Raw genomic sequence first — 16,939 nt, 5'->3', positions numbered from 1 at the left:
GATATTTCAAGGAGGAAGCAATACTAGCAAAGTTTTTGAAACTTAAAAAGATGTCATTATAGGAGGTTCGCTATTGGAATACATGGTAAGTGGAGAAGTGAGGGGAGATAAGGCTACAGAATTGGGTGAAGTAAGATCAGAGTAGATGGATAACTGTTTCTACATTAAATACTTGATATTGGAAGGTTAAAGGTTTTTAAGAAGGGGGAAATGTGATCATACCTGTTTTAGTACAAAAACTGATCACTGTGTGAAGGGTAAATTGCAAATGACGGACCCTCCTGTATTCTCCTTTGGAATGTTGGATTTAATTCCATTAAAATAATTATCAAACTGTTACATTGACCTGTTGTTTTTTTTAACCTACCCACTAATAAATTTGAATTTCCAAAATCAGAGAACTGTGTTTTCTAACAAATAAGCTATCAGTGATTTAAAAAGAATGAATGGATGAATCAATGAATGAGCCTGTCATTTGGAGTTGATAAAATGAAGGTCCAAATATAAGCCCCAGAGGGCAATGATGATCATTGTTAAGACTTTGTAGAGTACTTTGGTGAATAAAGAGAAAGAAATCTGGATTTGTGGGGGGGTGATGTTAAAGTAGTAGTCTACCAAAAAAAAAATGCAGTATAGTCTTCAACATGAAAAATAATGTCATAATGAAGAATCATTGGAGGGGATATGGGGTATTATCTGATAATGTATGGGTGATCAATGCCCTTCCCCCCCTTAGGCATCCCCTTCCCCACCATCTCCCAGCAATCTGCTTCCTAACTCAGTTGCACCTATCTCTTTTTATTTATTTTTTTTGGCTGCACCCATGGCACTCAGAAGTTCCTGGGCCAGGCACTGAATCTGAGCTGCAGCTGCAGCCTATGCCACAGCTGTAGCCATGCGAGATTGCTTCACCCACAGCACCACAGTGGGACTCCTCTATCTCCTTTTCTTATTTCCCAACTTCCATAATCTTTGTCCAGGTTTTGTCTTATATGGACTATTATAAGATCCTCTTAGTGGAGTTTTGGGCTCTATTTGTCCACTTCCCATCTATTTGTCATTCATTCATTCAAGAAATATTACTAGGTATGTATTTTATGCCATGGGCACATTTCTGGGTGTTGGAGATGTGGCTGTGAGCATACAAGTAACCTGTTCTCATGGATTTACACCTTCTTGAGGGGGGAAGAGGCTTCACAAAAGACAGTGATGGATTTAGCCCTGCTAAAAGGCTGGGTGATCAAAGAAGCTTCTCTGAAGAGGTTTGAGCTGGTACATGAAATACACGAGCCATACATACAGTGCTCAGGAGAACAAGTACAGAGATCTTTGGCTACAGCAAGCATGGTAGTTTCTAAAAACAAGTATAGTAGGAGAGAGGAAGAGTCATATGAGCTGAGCTCAGCGAAGCAGACAAAGCATAAACATGCAAACTTGTAGATTATAACAGAATGATATATTTTATTTGAAGGACAATTAGAATCAATTAGGAAATTTTGAGCAGAAAATGATGGGATATGACTGAAGGGAGATAAAGGAGCAAGCAAGGAGGGCACTGAAAAACTATTGCAGTAGTCCAGAAAGTCCATGATGATGGCATGAACTAAAGTGTTACAAGTGAATGATTTGGAAGTGTCTTTTGGAAGTTAAATCATCAGGGCTTGCTGATAGATTGGATGGTGAGAGATGCTGGAAAGAAGAGTCAGGAATAACTCTAGGTTTCTGGCTTGTGAAGGTGGATGGATGGCCATATTTATTGGGGGAAATAGTAGCTTTTTGAGGAGGAGGATTGTTGTCAGGAGTCAAGAATTCTGCTTGAGGTAGATATCTATCAGTCAGTCAAGGGAAGATGTCTGGGAAGTCCTTTGATATAATGAGCTCAAAGTTCAGGCAGAGGTTGGAGCTAGAGACTTAAATTCAGAAGTCAACTGTAAATAAAGTACTTAAAGCTATGAGTCTAGTTAGGATATTCTAAAGAGAGACTGTTTATAGAATAAAAGCAGCCTAGGGATGGAACCCTGGGGTCTTGTACTACAGAGCGATCAAAGGCAGTAGTAAGAGATTTTAGGAAGGAAGAATAACCAGTGAGGTAATAGGTTAACCTAAAACACAAGATGTTTTGGAAACCAGGTTCAAGAAATGTTTCTAGCAGGGACCATCATCAGCTATTTTAAGGACTGCTGGAATGTTCAGTAAGATGTGGACAAGAACATGAATATTGGATTGTGGAACAAAAAGGTTGCTGATAAATTCAACAGCAGGTTCATGGAAGTAGTAAGTTTATTTTAAAAGCCAAGTGCTGCTTCTCATACTATACATACATATCTTCTAATTACATCATAATTTGTGCACATCTCTTGAATCTTCTTAAAGACTGAAAACAAGTTTAGAGGAGTTGGACCTTTGCAGGATTTTCATTTCTTTTTCTGCCTTGATGTTAATGAACATGCCCTTAGAAATTTCTTGGGTCATTCTTGAATTTTAGGGAGCAGAAACAATACACTTGAGCTCAGTAATGGCTTTGAAATTCTTTCATGCAGAAAATTCCTCTAGTTCAACCTTAACTTTCAGCATCTTCTAAAGCATGCATAGCACTCTATCTTCCATCAGAAAGTAGTTGTTACTCTCAGTCTCCTGAGACCTTGGTACTTGACACTTACCAGTGAAAATATTTTTTTCTTTACTTAATTCTTTTTTTAATTGGGACTTGTCAGATTTTGTAATTCTTTAATTTTGTATTTCTAAGTAAGATACTCTTTATTACAGTAGAATTTTAAGACATAACTTTAGTTTGTTCTCAGGAATCTTAGTTATTGGATTTCATTCTGTATTTGTAACTGGATTTTTGTATGCATACTGTTTTAAATAACTTGTATGTTTCAGATAGAACTTGAGAATAAACTACAGCAGCAGTCAACACAAGCAGCACAGGAACTTGCAGCAGAGAAAGAGAAAATATCAGTGTTACAAAATGCCTATGAAAAAAATCAGGAAAATCTAAAGCAGCTTCAGTCTGATTTCTATGGGAAGGAATCTGAACTTCTTGCCACAAGCAAGATCTCAAGGTATCATAAAAACTCACTATGTTATTGATAAATATTAAATGATTGATCTGAACCCAGATGGGCAGGGAATGTTAGTATTTGTGGAATATCATACTTGTTTTCTTTTGAATTATTTTTGGAGAAATATGCTTTTTAAAAAATAAGTTGTGGGAATTCGTGTCGTGGCTCAGTGGTAACAAACCCAACTAGTATCCATGAAGGTGAGGTTTTGATCCCTGGCCTTTCTTAGTGGGTTAAGGTTCCAGTGTTGCCATGAGCTGTGGTGTAGGTCGCAGATGCAGCTTGGGTCCCGTGTTGCTGTGGTGTAGGCTGGCAACTGTAGCCCTGATTTGTCCCTTAGCCTGTGAACTTCCATATCCATGGGTGCAGCCCTAAAAAGGCAAGGAAGAAAAGGAAGGAAGAAAGGAAAAGAGAAAAGAAAAAGAATTCTACTGCAGTGCCTTGGGGAGGCATGGGTTTGATCCCTGGCCTGGAGCAGGGGGTTCAAGGACAGCTGCCACTCAGATTCAATCCCTGGCTTGGGACCTTCCATATGCCATGGGTGTGGCCATTTAAAAACAACCACAAAACCCCATACAAATGTATCTTTTAATAGTGAAACAATTTGGAAATATGTTAACTGTCGTATTAGCTTATCAAAGGACTTTGCTGCCTATGTAAAAAAAATAACTTATAAAGGACTGCTGTTAGAAAATCCAAGGAGTTTTCAATGTAAACCACTTGTGAAAATGGAAGCAATTTTATTGTTGCTTCTCAAGAAAGACTGACTTTAATTTTATGGATTTGTTAACTTCCCAAGACTATTGGAATGCATAATGGTTAAAATCGGGAGATTATAACTCAAAGTAAATTTAACCTTAATTATCTAAACATATCTGGATACCTTGTCCTTGGCAATACTATTTGATTAGATAAAGTATCATTAAAATGAATGATATACAAAAAAGGTAAATAATTTTTATGTAGCATTAAGTTATCAGTTCTCTACAGGAGATGGAACATTTCTATTCTCTCAAAGAAGACTTAGCCAGTCCTCTTTTTTGTCGTGGTGAAATATTATGCTTTTTGATCCTTTAATGTGTATGGTTTTTTGTTTGTTTGTTTCTTTGTATAAAGTGCCTTATTGACAAATTTTGTCAAATCACAGAATATTTATAATATACATAAATATACTATGTTTTATTCATAAGCTGTTTTAGGGAAGGCTTTATGAAGGAGGTAGGACTTGACCAGGTCCTGAAGGATCTAAGAATTTGAATACCCAGAGTCCTGAGAGAGATCCGTTCACTCAGGGGCACATTTGAGAAAAGGTGCTGCAGCAGGAACCAGCAAAGCTGGGAGTCAACATAATTGTCTTGCCAGAGTGATGGTTGGTGTCTGGAAGTTTAAAAGGTTGGGTTCAAATTGTGAAGTATCTTAGATGCCTAGCAGGGATGACTGGAGTTTATATTTGGGGGAGAGGAGAAGAGTCATCTAAGCAGAGGAATAAAATGAAAAAAAAAATTTGTAGGCAACTTAACCTGGAAGTTGTTTAAAGACAGCTTAGTTTGGACCTGAGGTAAATTAGTGCCATGGAGATTAAAGAGGCTGTCTCCCTTCCTCCTCCATAAACTCCAGCAGTCTAGGTGTGAATTGATTATGACTGGGGTTAAAAAGGTTGGAACAGAAGAGATTAATGGGAGAGAGACAATGAAACAAAAAGGATGAATAACATATAGGTAGAGAGGAGGTGAAGGAATTGTTGGTGACTAATGATCTGACAAAGAAACAGGAGATTGGGTAAAAGAATTTTCATAGGGCCAACAATAGATATTTTATATATATCAAGTTCAAAATCAACAAGTTGTTTTAAGGAAAAAAATACCACCTCGACATTTAGAAAGCATCTTACTTGCTGTATTCTCTAAGTAGCTTTAAATTACTATTTTTTTCCCCTTTAGAACACTATTGAAAGTTGGGGAGGGTTGGTGGAAGAGTTTGGACTTTATCCTAAAAGAAGGAGGATTTGCAAGGATTTGTATTTTATTTAGGCCAATAACTGGCAGCAGGATAAGGATGGATTGTAGGGGAACCTGGGTGAATGTGGGGATGAGACAGAGGAGACTGTGCCATAGTCCAAGTGAAGATGATGGTGGCTTGAGCTGGTAGGAGGAAGGATGGGAAATGCAGATGAACTGGAAGGACTATTTGGTGACAGAGAAGATGATATCTAAAGACTGACTGTAAAAGATCTACAGAAATCACACTTTTTCTTCATATGTATGTTATTTACGCATGAGAATAACAACAAGTCTTAGATCTTTTAAATCAGTATTTTTTCATTAAGCCAACTATTTTTGTCTAAAATGTTATGTCTTGTTCTAATTTTATACCTGAAAGAATGCAAATGTAAATATGGGAAGAAGAGAAAGACAGAGGGCTAAGGCTGCCATGGAGTTTTACAACTGCTGAGAGGCCATAAATAGATCTTTCTTCCAAAGCTTCCTTCTGCCTGTGAGACTGAAGCCCTGCTTGGCTGGTGACAGGCCTAATGTTTGCACAATAACAGAACTGTGACTGGATCTCAGCTCTTCTGATTCATGATTCTTTTACCATCATTTCACTAAATTTTTTTTAATAGAAGTATTGACATTTAATTCCTTCCAAAGTGAGAAGTTATCTGAACTACTTAATAAAAGGAATTCCTAGGAACATTCAAATCAAATTTATAGGTCAGAATAAAGGATGGTTATTGGCCATTCTTTTGCTTCCGTGATTTTTTCAATTTTATGATTCTTATTTTTTCCATTATAGTTGGTTTAGTGTTCTGTCAATTTCTCCCACACAGCATCGTATTTGTTAAATAATCTTGTGTACAAGAGAGAAAAGGAAGAAGTTCAGAACCATGTAACATGACACCCAAGTCAGGGGTGCCATCTGTGGGCATGTGGTGTATCTAGACACCAGTGAAATGCAAGTCCGGCTGGCTTGATCTATGCCTTTAGCCCCATCTGCTGGATTATTAATGAAATACTAAAGTTTGTGACTGGGTATTCCAAATTGGCCATGCTGTAGGTTATTCTTTCTTGTCAAGAAAGTTCATAGACATGGAATTTAACTATAGATTTTGTACCGTGAATGAAGTGAGAATTCTAGGATAGTAAGTTTAAAATTAAATATAAACCTTGTTAGCCTAATACTATTCCTTATATCATTTCATCAGATATCAAGAATAAGTAACAACTAAAATTTCTAAAATTTTATTTTGAAAAAAGAAAAATTTTTGGACCAAAAAAAGCTACCACAGAATAATGCAGAAATTCCTTTTTGGCTACACTACTATGTGTTTAGGGTATTCCAGGATCAGGTTTGGTATTTGTTCTACTCAGGAATTTGCTTATTCTGGTGGGAGTCAGTGGGTTACAGTAGCCCCAGTAAAACCACTAAATGAGAGAAGGAGTTCTCCAACGTAAAAAGATCCTGAGCAGATGAAAATATCCTGGCCTGCAGCCAGGAAAAGGAATATATAGCAGTGTATTGCTGAATGACACAAATGAATATTTAGAGGCAAAGTCGAAGAGTATGTCTTGGCATCTTCAGAAAATAGTAGCACAGATTTTGAGCTTGATTTTAAAAGATTTAGTCATTAGGTTTTTGTGAGAGTTTACAATGTTATAGGCAGCTATTTAAACCACAGGCATTTTGGAGTTTGTATATTATCTTGCTCAAGGGCATAACATACTATCTTTTTAGAGTGTACTGCTTTCTACTGTGCATATGTTAACTGTTATGTTTCTATAGAAATTTACTAAACAATGACATATAATAATCTGGGGAAATTTTTTTATAAGTCTGTGAAAGAGACGCTTTCTCTAGCATAGGAGGGCTTGATTTCAAACAGGAATCAAATTGGAAACCAAAATAAACTGATTCGAGAACTGAAGACTGCCAGGACTTCTTTGGAGCAAGATTCAGCCAAGAAAGAAGAGCAGTTGAAGGAGCAGTAGAAACCACTACAAGATGTTCAGAAAGAAAAGGTATTTTATTTTCTAACTAAATCTAGAATCTTCAGAGTTACAATGGCCATAGAGATCATCTAGTCAAACCTCTTAACCAGTAAAGGCATCACCTTATATTCAACAGCTAAGATGGGCATCAAGGTTATAAATAAGAGACTCTTGGTGACTGTAATTCTAATCCTAGGAGGTTATTCTTTACAGCTTCCTTGCCATTTCTTATTGCTCTTTTTAGTTATACAAAGGAGTCTGCTTTTTTATATCATAGACCCTTGGTTATTCAAAAAAAGATACTATAGCTCCTCAATTATTTCTCATATAACATGTTATCCTCTGGATATAGAAATCAGGTATGAAAGGTCTAGGAATAATTGAGTGTGTTAAGAATTCTTAATATTAATAACCAGCTTTTTTCTAAGAGGAAGTGTGGGTTTATTTTATATAAATGATGCTAAGTTATAAAGTTGAAAGTACTGGTTATATGACCAGTACACATAATGATCAGTTATATTTCTATATAAAAGATAAATGCAGATTCTAAGAAACATTTGATTTTTGGTTTCATAACTGAGATCATGTATTTCCATCAGTGGATAGAATATTCTTAAGTGTACAATTTATGAAGGTATTTGTGTGTGTGTGTGTGTGTGTGTGTGTGTGCGCACTTGTATGTATATCTGTTAATTGTGCAGTTCCTGGAAATTATCTTCAACTAAAAACTAGGGGGATGTTTTTGTGGGGATGGGACCGGTGAAGCTGGAATGAAATTTATGACTTATGCCACAAGTGTAGAAAATTCTGACAGAACTATAGTTTACAGGCCTTTAATTACAAGGGCATGAGATCATGCAGCTCTTGTTTTAGTTTTGGTTCTACTTCTAATAGATTATTGAACTTTTCTAAGCCTTTGTCCCTTTACCTATAAAATGAGGATTAAAAGGAGCTATGTGGTATAGAGATTAGATTAGACATATAGTTCTCCTCTTTAGGTGCCTTATGTAAAGATAGTGAGAGTAATAATATTAATAAGCATAAGAAGGTGTTTTAGCTCAAGTTTGGCCAGACACTATTTACTTTATAGTATTAACTATTTAGTCCTTATAACATTATTATTGTTCATATTGTATAAACAAGGACACAGGAACAAGAGAAGGTAGGTAATTTGCTCAAGTTAACTTAGGTTAAAGGGGCAGAGACAGTCATAAACAGTAGCAGTCATTTTTGTTAATTTTCAGTTAAGTAGTTAAAATTATTTTTTTAATAAGTTATTTTTCTATAGTCACTGAAAAAGAACTAGTAAATGAAAAATCTAAATTGGCAGAGATTGAGGAAATTAAATGTGGACAAGAAAAATAAATTGCTAAATTGAGTGAAGAACCTAAGTCTCACAAGCAAGAAAGCATAAAGATATGTGAAGATAATCATTGTTTTTCCTCTGTATTTTTTAGTGCTTGTTAAAAAAAAGTGTATATATATACACACACACACATTTATTTATTAAGAACATACTTTGTGGGAGTCCCCACCATAGCCCAGTGGGTTAGGAATCAAACTGCAATGGCTCGGGTTGCTGCAGAGGTGTCAGGTTTGATTCCAAGAGCAGTGGGAATTGCCTTGGCTTAGGTCACAACTGCAGCTCAGATTCAATCCCTGGCCTGGGAACTTCCATATGATGTGGGTGCAGCCATAAAAAGAAAAAAAAAACATACTTTATGCCAGGAACCATTGTTTTGTTATTTTTGACAAATATTCTTGCTCTCAGTGCTTTTGTGTTGCAGAATATCTATACATATATTGAAACTGTTACTTCTGTTTTCAGATGACTAAATAATGAGAAGTAACCCTAAAAATTTAGATTTTATTGAGATGCTAATCAAGAAAGCTATCAATTAAAAGAATTATGTGCGTTCCCATCATTGCTCAGTGGTTAACAAATCCAACTAGGAACCACGAGTTTGTGGGTTCAATCCCTGGCCTCGATCCGTCATTGCCGTGAGCTGTGGTGTAGGTCACAGATGTGGCTCAGATCCTGTGTTGCTGTGGCTGTGGTGCAGGTGGGTGGCTACAGCTCTGATTAGACCCCTGGCCTGGGAACCTCCATATGCTGCAGGAGTGGCCTTAGAAAAGGCAAAAAGACAAAAAATAAAAGAGTTATAGATAGCAAACTTCAAAATATCTAAGTTTAGAATTAAGATTTTAAGAGATTCTGTTTTTATAATTGTTTTTCTTCCTAAAATACTTAAATCTCTTTTTTTTTTTTGTTTGGGGCAAGGAGTAGCAAATTTGTTAGGACTGAGAAGATTGTGTAGTAGTGCCCCAAAGAACCATTTCACTGAAGGTGGAATTTAGGTGGTATATATACACAATGGAATACTACTCAGCCATAAAAACGAACGACATAATGCCATTGGCAGCAACATGGATGGAACTAGAGAATCTCATCCTGAGTGAAGTGAGCCAGAAAGACAAAGACAAATACCATATGACATCACTTATAACTGGAATCTAATATCCAGCACAAATGAACATCTCCTCAGAAAAGAAAATCATGGACTTGGAGAAGGGACTTGTGGCTGCCTGATGGGAGGGGGACGGAGTGGAAGGGATCGGGAGCTTGGGCTTATCAGACACAACTTAGAACAGATTTACAAGGAGATCCTGCTGAATAGCATTGAGAACTTTGTCTAGATACTCATGTTGCCACAGAAGAAAGGGTGGGGAAAAATGTAATTGTAATGTATACATGTAAGGATAACTTGATCCCCTTGCTGTACAGTGGGAAAAAAAGCAGATGAAAAAGGAAGAAGTTGAACTGAGGAAAGAATTTATGGAGAAGGGAGCTAAACTGGTCAGTAAGTTAATGGTGGGAGGTGTGTTTTTTTATTTTTTTTTTAAGGTACAGTTCATTCATAATCATGTGCCAATTGCTGCTGTACAGCAAAGTGACCCAGTCATCCATATATACACATTCCTCTTCCTGTAGTATCATCCATCATGTTCTATCCCAAGATTAGATATAGTTCCCTTTGCTGTACAGTACAATGGGAGGTTTTGTAATTGATTTTGTAAATTAATTCAGTGAGAGAGGATTTTTCTACTTAAAAGTTATAATTCAAGTGCTCAACTGACACTTTACTGTTCAATTTAAGACTGATGTGATTGACTTAAATAGCTGACATGTGATAGGAAATATAATTTTTGGCTTATGTAAGTGAAAGTTCAGTAGAACATAATTAAAAAAAAAAAAAAAAACCTTTTAGTGCCAGTAAAACAAACTAACCTCTAACTATGTAGTCTGCGGTAGATGGCATGAACGTTAGTTATATTGAACTCATTTTTTTGGTCACAGTGAATGCTGATAAGGGGAAGTGGAGATTTCAGTTGGGAATTGTGATGACCAATTGTGTGACCAAAAGTCTACTTTCCCCTCCCTAACTTGCGTGTGCCAAATGGGAAGCATCTGGCTTTCCTCTAGTGAATGAGGTCCAAATAGCCCCAGATAACTTGACTGTGGAATGTTTTCATTGAATTGCAATTTCAGGTTCACACAGTGATTTGAAGTATTGTGTTTTTGGCATGTTGATGGAGACCAAGGGATGCATGTGTAATTTAAGACATAAGAAAAGTCGAGCTTTATCTCCAGGGCACCTTGCTATCCCTGATTATGGTTATTCTTCTGCTGTAGTGGAAAAAAGGAAAATCTTAAATTGATTTACTTCAGCTTGATTTTATAAGAAACCTGCTGAACATCATTTCAGCATTGTGGCCTTTAAGCCAGTTCAAAATACACAGATATTTGTGGAATCCATTCTACTAGTGTCTTCTTTCCCAAAGAAGTAGTAGTAGTTATGCAGCTGGTATTTTAAATTCGACAAATTTATTTTTTTTACTTTATTTTTGTAATAGATTTTTTTTACTCACCGTTTTTCCTATTCTCAGCATTCTGAAAGAAAAGAAAAAGAAGTAGCAGTGCAGAAGCATGAGGAAAACTAGGCTAAACATACCATGCAGATAGCTGCATTAAATGAAAACCTGGGCACTGTAAAGAAGGAGTGGCAGTCCAGTCAGCAGTGAGTCAGTGAGCTCAAGAAGCAGATGGGGGAGTTCCCGTCGTGGCTCAGTGGTTAACGAATCTGACTAGGAACCATGAGGTTGTGGGTTCGATCCCTGGCCTTGCTCAGTGGGTTAAGCATCCGGCGTTGCCATGAGCTGTGGTGTAGGCCGCAAATGCAGCTAGGATCCCCCGTTGCTGTGGCTTTGGCCCTCCATATGCTGCGAGGTGTGGCTCTAGAAAAGAAAAAAAAAAAAAAAAAAAAGCAGATGGATGACTTACAGGGAAAAATCATGGTATTGGAAGCAACAGTTCAGAATAATCATGATGAAAGAAGGGCACTACCAGAAAGGTGACTGATGTCTAATAAAAATAATTTATTTCCATTCTAAGTGATAAAGACTTACATATTGCACATTGAAAAAAACTGAAGTCTTGAGAATAGTGCTCCAACAGGTATTTAAGTAGCCATTTAGAAACTACTCATTACAACAGATGGTTGAAATTCATGTATTATGCTTCAGACTGCTAAAGTAGTTCATTATCTGTGTTGGGGGGTCTTTAATTATTTTTTTAATGTTTTTGTGATTTGTTCTAGGTGTCTTAAAGGAGAAGGTAAAATAGAAAAGCTTCAAACCAAAGTACTAGAGTTGCAAAGAAAGCTGGATAATAAAACTGCAGCAGTGCAGGAGCTGGGCAAAGAGAATCAGTCCCTTCAGGTAAGTCGCCTGGTGATGTGCAGCAGTTTTTTAGTCTAGAATTTACCTCTTAGTAAAAAGCATATTTTGAACATTAAAAAATCTCATATATACATACTTTTAAATGGCTGCTGTCTGTGTAATAATATTGTAGGTGTTATGGGTAATTAAATACAAGATTTAAAGACTTCAGGGATTCCAAGGATTATAGAGACATGTCATTCATGAATTGTCAGTATTAGGAGAAGTCAAGAACACAAAGGCATGAATGAGTTGCTGTGTGTTAAAGAAGTGATCTGAATATATATGCTTGGAGTCTCAAGGAAGGATTGCTCCCTAGGGTTAGAATAAATGGGAAATTACCAAAGGTTAGAAATTTCCAGTGCTTTTGAGAGATAAAATTTGCTTTGCTTTATTGTCATTCAGACTTAAGATTGTAGCACTTTTTGATAATGGAAGATGACCAAATTATTTCTGATTTTCAAAATGTTATCCATTTGAAAACTTGGGCACCAATCATTCTTAAAAGTGTGGAATATTATAATGTGCTGAAACTTTTTAAAATAGATCAGACCTACACAAACACTGAATAGAAAGTGGGCTAACGACAATGAAGTACAGAGCTGAAGCACCTGTGGGAAAGGCTTTTCAGTCACAGTGAGATGGGATTTTATTCCACAGTTGACTGTTTTAACCATCAGAATTGTCCTGCATTTGATAGACTTTAAAAGTTTTGCCATTTATTAACTTTAACTTATAACTACGTAGAACAATTAAATTTATGCAGTCTAGTTTCTGATTAGCATATATTTTAACTTTAAATTCATTTGTTGCCTTCCTACTGATTCACTTTCTAGAATAATCATTTTCTGAACCACAGCATCATTATTAAACTCATACATTTTATCATCATTGAGTTATTTTAAAGGAAGAAAAAGCAGAGATTAAAAAAATCATTTTAAATAATACCATCATGTGATGTTTCAAATTTATATTCTGATTGTAGAAATGATGCCTGAAATATTTGGCAAGTAGAAATAGTTTTTCCCCTGATAGGACTGTTTTATTAACACTTTAAAAATGCCTCGCATGGTTTTTTGAAAATTCTAAGATCAATCTCATATTGAAATTTTTAGTGTAGTATATAACTAGTAAGCATTCAAATTAATCAAAGGATTAAATCAGCATTGAGATTTGTTATTAAATAAACCTTGAAATAGTATACTTTCAAAGTGCAGTTGGCCTATTCTTGTAGTCTCATAATTTTGATATAGTTGTTATGCTTGAAAATGTTTATTTTTTTGTTGTTGTTTACAGCATCACTGCAGACAATGTGGAAATATCTTCTGTGCTGAGTGTTCAGCCAAAAATGCCTTAACTCCTTCTTCTAAGAAGCCTGTTTGTATCTTTGATGCATGTTTCAGTGACTTCCAAGGATAATGGGTTGTCACAACTTCAGAGTAATAATACACTAACATTCAATTTTTAATAAATGCACTTCATAGAGGTCTTGGACTACTACTATTTGATTTGGACAGTGGTTGCAATACTAAACCAAATTAGAATTTATATCTTTTGGAATGTTATCAAGTAAAACTCTTCTATTTTTGTGAGACTTGGGCTCATCTTTCATTACGTTTTTCTGTTTCACCCTGGAACAGCTTACACGCCAAGTTTAGAATTAGCCAATGAAATATAAATAAACTTTGGATGGAAAATAGGAATGTATTTTTTAATTATAATTTCATTGTTCACAAATGACACAACTACATTTCCATAGCTTACTTCTCCCAAATTTACAGAAAGGTACGTGAGTACTGTTACCATATAATATGTGCCGCACAATGACACATATTTTCTTTGTGAAGTTTGGCATAGAACTATAAAGCTTTCTTTTTTCTTATATAATCTGTATGCTGCCTTATTTGAGTGACTGCTCTCTGATTGCGTTTTCCTCAGTCCTAGTTCTTTCTCTTCTTCTTTTTTTTTTTCTCTTCTTTTTTCTTCCCTTTCCTTCCTTTCTTTTTGGTTTAGAGAAGCTCTTTCAAAATTTCCTTTAACCTGGGTTTTGTGTTGCTGTATTCTTTAAGTTTTCGTTTGTTGGGAAAAATTTTTATTTCCCCTTCTATTTTAAATGATATTCTTGCTGGATAGAGTATTCTAGATTGCATATTTTTTCCTTTTAGCACTTTAAATATCTCTTGCCATTCCCTCCTGGCCTGTAGTGTTTCTGTAGAGATATCAGCTGATATTCTTATGGGGGTTCCCTTGTGGGTAACATTCTGTTTTTCTCTTGCTGCCTTTAGGATCCTCTCTTTATCACTAACTTTTGCCATCTTTATTATGATGTGTGTTGGTGTGGGTCTGTTTGGGTTCAGTTTGTTTGGGGCCCTCTGTGCTTCTTGTATCTTGGACCCAGTATCCTTTAGATTTGGGAAGTTTCCATCGATAATTTCTTCAAATATATTTTCCATCCCCTTATCTTTTTCTACTCCTTCTGGAATTCCTATTATGCGTAGATTGGCCAGCTTTCTATTATCCCATAGGTCTCTTATATTGCTTTCCAGTTTTTTGATTCGGTTTTCTGTCTGTTGACCGGATTGAGTGATTTCCATTATTCTATCTTCCATATCACTGATTTGTTCTTCTGCATTATTCATTCTGGTTTTTACTGCCGTTAGTTCAGTTTGCGTCTCTGCAAATGAATGTTCTAGTTTCTCTTGGCTCCTCCTTATATTTTCTAGTTCCTTTCTGAGGGTATCTGCGTTACTGTTCATATCTTCTCTTAATTCCTTCAGTATTTTCCCTATTTCTCTTTTGAACTCCAGGTCTGTCAGTCTGCAGAGATCTGTTTCATTGTTGACTGTTTGAGGTGAGTTCTCCTGTTGGTTTGACTGGGGGTGGTTTCTCAGCTTCTTCATCTTGCTTGTTGTTTTCTTTTTCCTGGTGGAGTTGTACCCTCAGTGGCCGGGCAGTGTTTGCCTTGTCACTGCCGTGGAATATTTTCTGAGGGCTGGTGATGGTATGCAGCTGATCCTCTAGAGCTTGGCACCCCCTGGGGCCTTGGGCGGGTAGCAGGGCCGCTGGAAATCCAAGAGGCTCCTCCCCAGGGCAGCCCGACTCAGAAAAACCATCTGAGAATTAGGCAGACTTATTCACAGCCTGGCTAGGCTTGTTCTAGCTTTTCTGGGCTGCAGGCCTTTTCTCGGGGGCTGGTGGTGATTGGTGCTGCTCTGCGGAAGTGTAGCCCCTCCAAAGGGCAAGCAGGCCTGTGCAGGGACAGCCCCTGTGGTGGTAGGCTTCAGGCAATTGTTGAGGCCAGCCCTCCTGGATGGCAGGTAGCCCCAGGTCCAGCGAGAGCATAGGGGGTGGTGGGGGTGGGGGGGAAGCACTGGGAAGCGCAGCTTTCTGCTAGCTAGTGGGCCTGTAAGCTTGCTGTGGTGTGGGGGGTATTCTATGGGGACCCACCCCTTCTTTTCTCCCCTCCCCAGCACGGGCGCAGACCAGGCTCTTCTCCCAGGTTCCCTCTGATGCAGCTTTCCACTTCCCCGCCCCTAGAGTATTGCTCCCTCCCTCTGCCACAGTTTTGTTTTCTAGTCTCCCAGGCAGTCTCTGCCCGGTCAAAAAGTTTCTAGACTTCCAAGCAGTTTCCGCTCCGCCCTGCCCCCCCAGCCCTGGGACTAACCTCTGGAGCCGAGGTCTTGGTGCCCAGCCCCCACCCAGGCGTCTCAATTTTTGGTGACTGTGCCCATAGTTCAGATGGTCCGTTCGGTTCTTGATCGGCTTTTCCGTACTCTGACTTACTGCTATTCTCTTCTCTGCATCTGGAGATTTCTCTGGTTTGTTTGATCTTCCCCCCGTGGAGGTGACTTTCCAGCGTGCGGGATCCCTTTCTCCTCCTCAGTTCCCTTTCGGGAGCGCCCATCCCGCTCGGATTCACCTTCTCTCACTCTCCTCTTTTCTCCCGATCTGCCCAGTAATGTCACGAACTTCTTGCCGTTACTGGAGTTTAGGTTCCTCTGCCAGCGATTGGTTGCTGTTCTGTGCAAGTCATTTATTCTGTAGATGTGCTTTTTTTGTTGTGTTTGTGGGAAAGGGTGAGCGTGTCCCCCTACTCCTCTGCCATCTTGTCCTCTCTCCCCCATAATTTCTACTAATCTGTCCTCCACCTCGTTTATTCATTCTTCTGCCTCCTGTATCCTGCTGTTAGCTGCTCCTCGTGAATTTTTTATTTCAGTTGTTGTATTTTGCATCTCTTCTTGTTTGAGTTTTATATCTTGTATCTCTTTGCTCAGTGTTTCCTGTTAACTACCCATCTTTGCCTCCAGTTTATTTCCAATGTCTTGCATCATCTTCAGCATCAACAGTCTAAAGTTTTTTCCTAGAGGCTGAGACTCTCCTCATCACTTAGCTGATATTCTGGGGGTTTTCCTTTCTCCCTCATCAGAGTTATAGTTCTCTGTCTTTTCATTTTTATAGGTTTTTGGTGCAGTGACCTTTTGACAGGGAATAGAATTGTAGCCTCTGTTCCTTCTGGTGTCTGCCCCCCTTGTGGCTGAGGTTGGTATGGAGCCTTGCTGTAGGCTTCCTGATGGGAAGGGCTGATGCCTGCCCACCGGTTCGTGGGGCTGATTCTGATTCTCCTCCCTCTAGTGGGTGGGGCTTTGTCTCTGGATGGGATTAGAGGTGTCTGTGTGCCTGAGGGTTCTTTAGGCAGCTTGTTTACTGAGGGATGGGGCTGTGATCCTACCTGGATTGCTGTTTGCCCTGGGGCTTCTCAGCACTGACTGGTGGGGCCAGATTTTGCCAAAATGGCCACCCTCCAGAGAAAGGCATGCTGCTGAATATTCCTGAGAGCTTTGTTCCCAATGTCCCTCCCTCGCAACAAGCCACATTCACCCCTGTTTTCCCAGGATGTTCTCCAAGAACTGCATTCAGTTTTGACCAGATTCCTATGGAGACTTTGCTTTGCCCTGGGACTCGGTGCACGTGAAAGTCTGTGTGCGCCTTTTAAGAGTGGGGTCTCCTTTTCCCCCAGTCCCGTGGAGTTCCTGCACACATGCCCCACTGGCCTTCAATGCCAGATGCTCTGGGGCTCTTTCTCCCAGTGCCAGATCCCTGCATGTGAGG

At 38.3% G+C, this 16,939-nt stretch overlaps 1 protein-coding gene across 25 annotated transcripts in view; it reads left to right on the top strand.

The window, feature by feature from the left end:
• The window catches only part of LOC102162336 (uncharacterized), a 91,338-nt gene that overhangs the window by 38,780 nt on the left and 35,619 nt on the right, over positions 1–16,939 (top strand). For 11 of the 25 annotated variants that reach the window (XR_014818291.1, XR_014818298.1, XR_014818295.1 and 8 more), the window contains one exon: positions 2,884–4,196. The gene's annotated coding sequence lies outside the window, so the exon portion shown is untranslated. Of the gene's footprint in view, positions 1–2,883; positions 6,325–6,945; positions 7,082–11,709; positions 11,831–16,939 lie in introns of those variants that run through there. The other 14 variants (XM_084980874.1, XM_084980876.1, XM_084980875.1 and 11 more) reach the window with 5 other exon arrangements.

The sequence above is a fragment of the Sus scrofa genome, chromosome 10, assembly GCF_054392235.1.
Source record: "Sus scrofa isolate SSC_HxYL_T2T_F1_AM1 chromosome 10, Sscrofa_HxYL_maternal_Yorkshire_Landrace_v2.0, whole genome shotgun sequence".
Lineage (NCBI taxonomy): Eukaryota > Metazoa > Chordata > Mammalia > Artiodactyla > Suidae > Sus > Sus scrofa.
The sequence above is the reverse complement of the archived record's forward strand: the minus strand, read 5'-3'. Positions and strand labels throughout refer to the sequence as shown.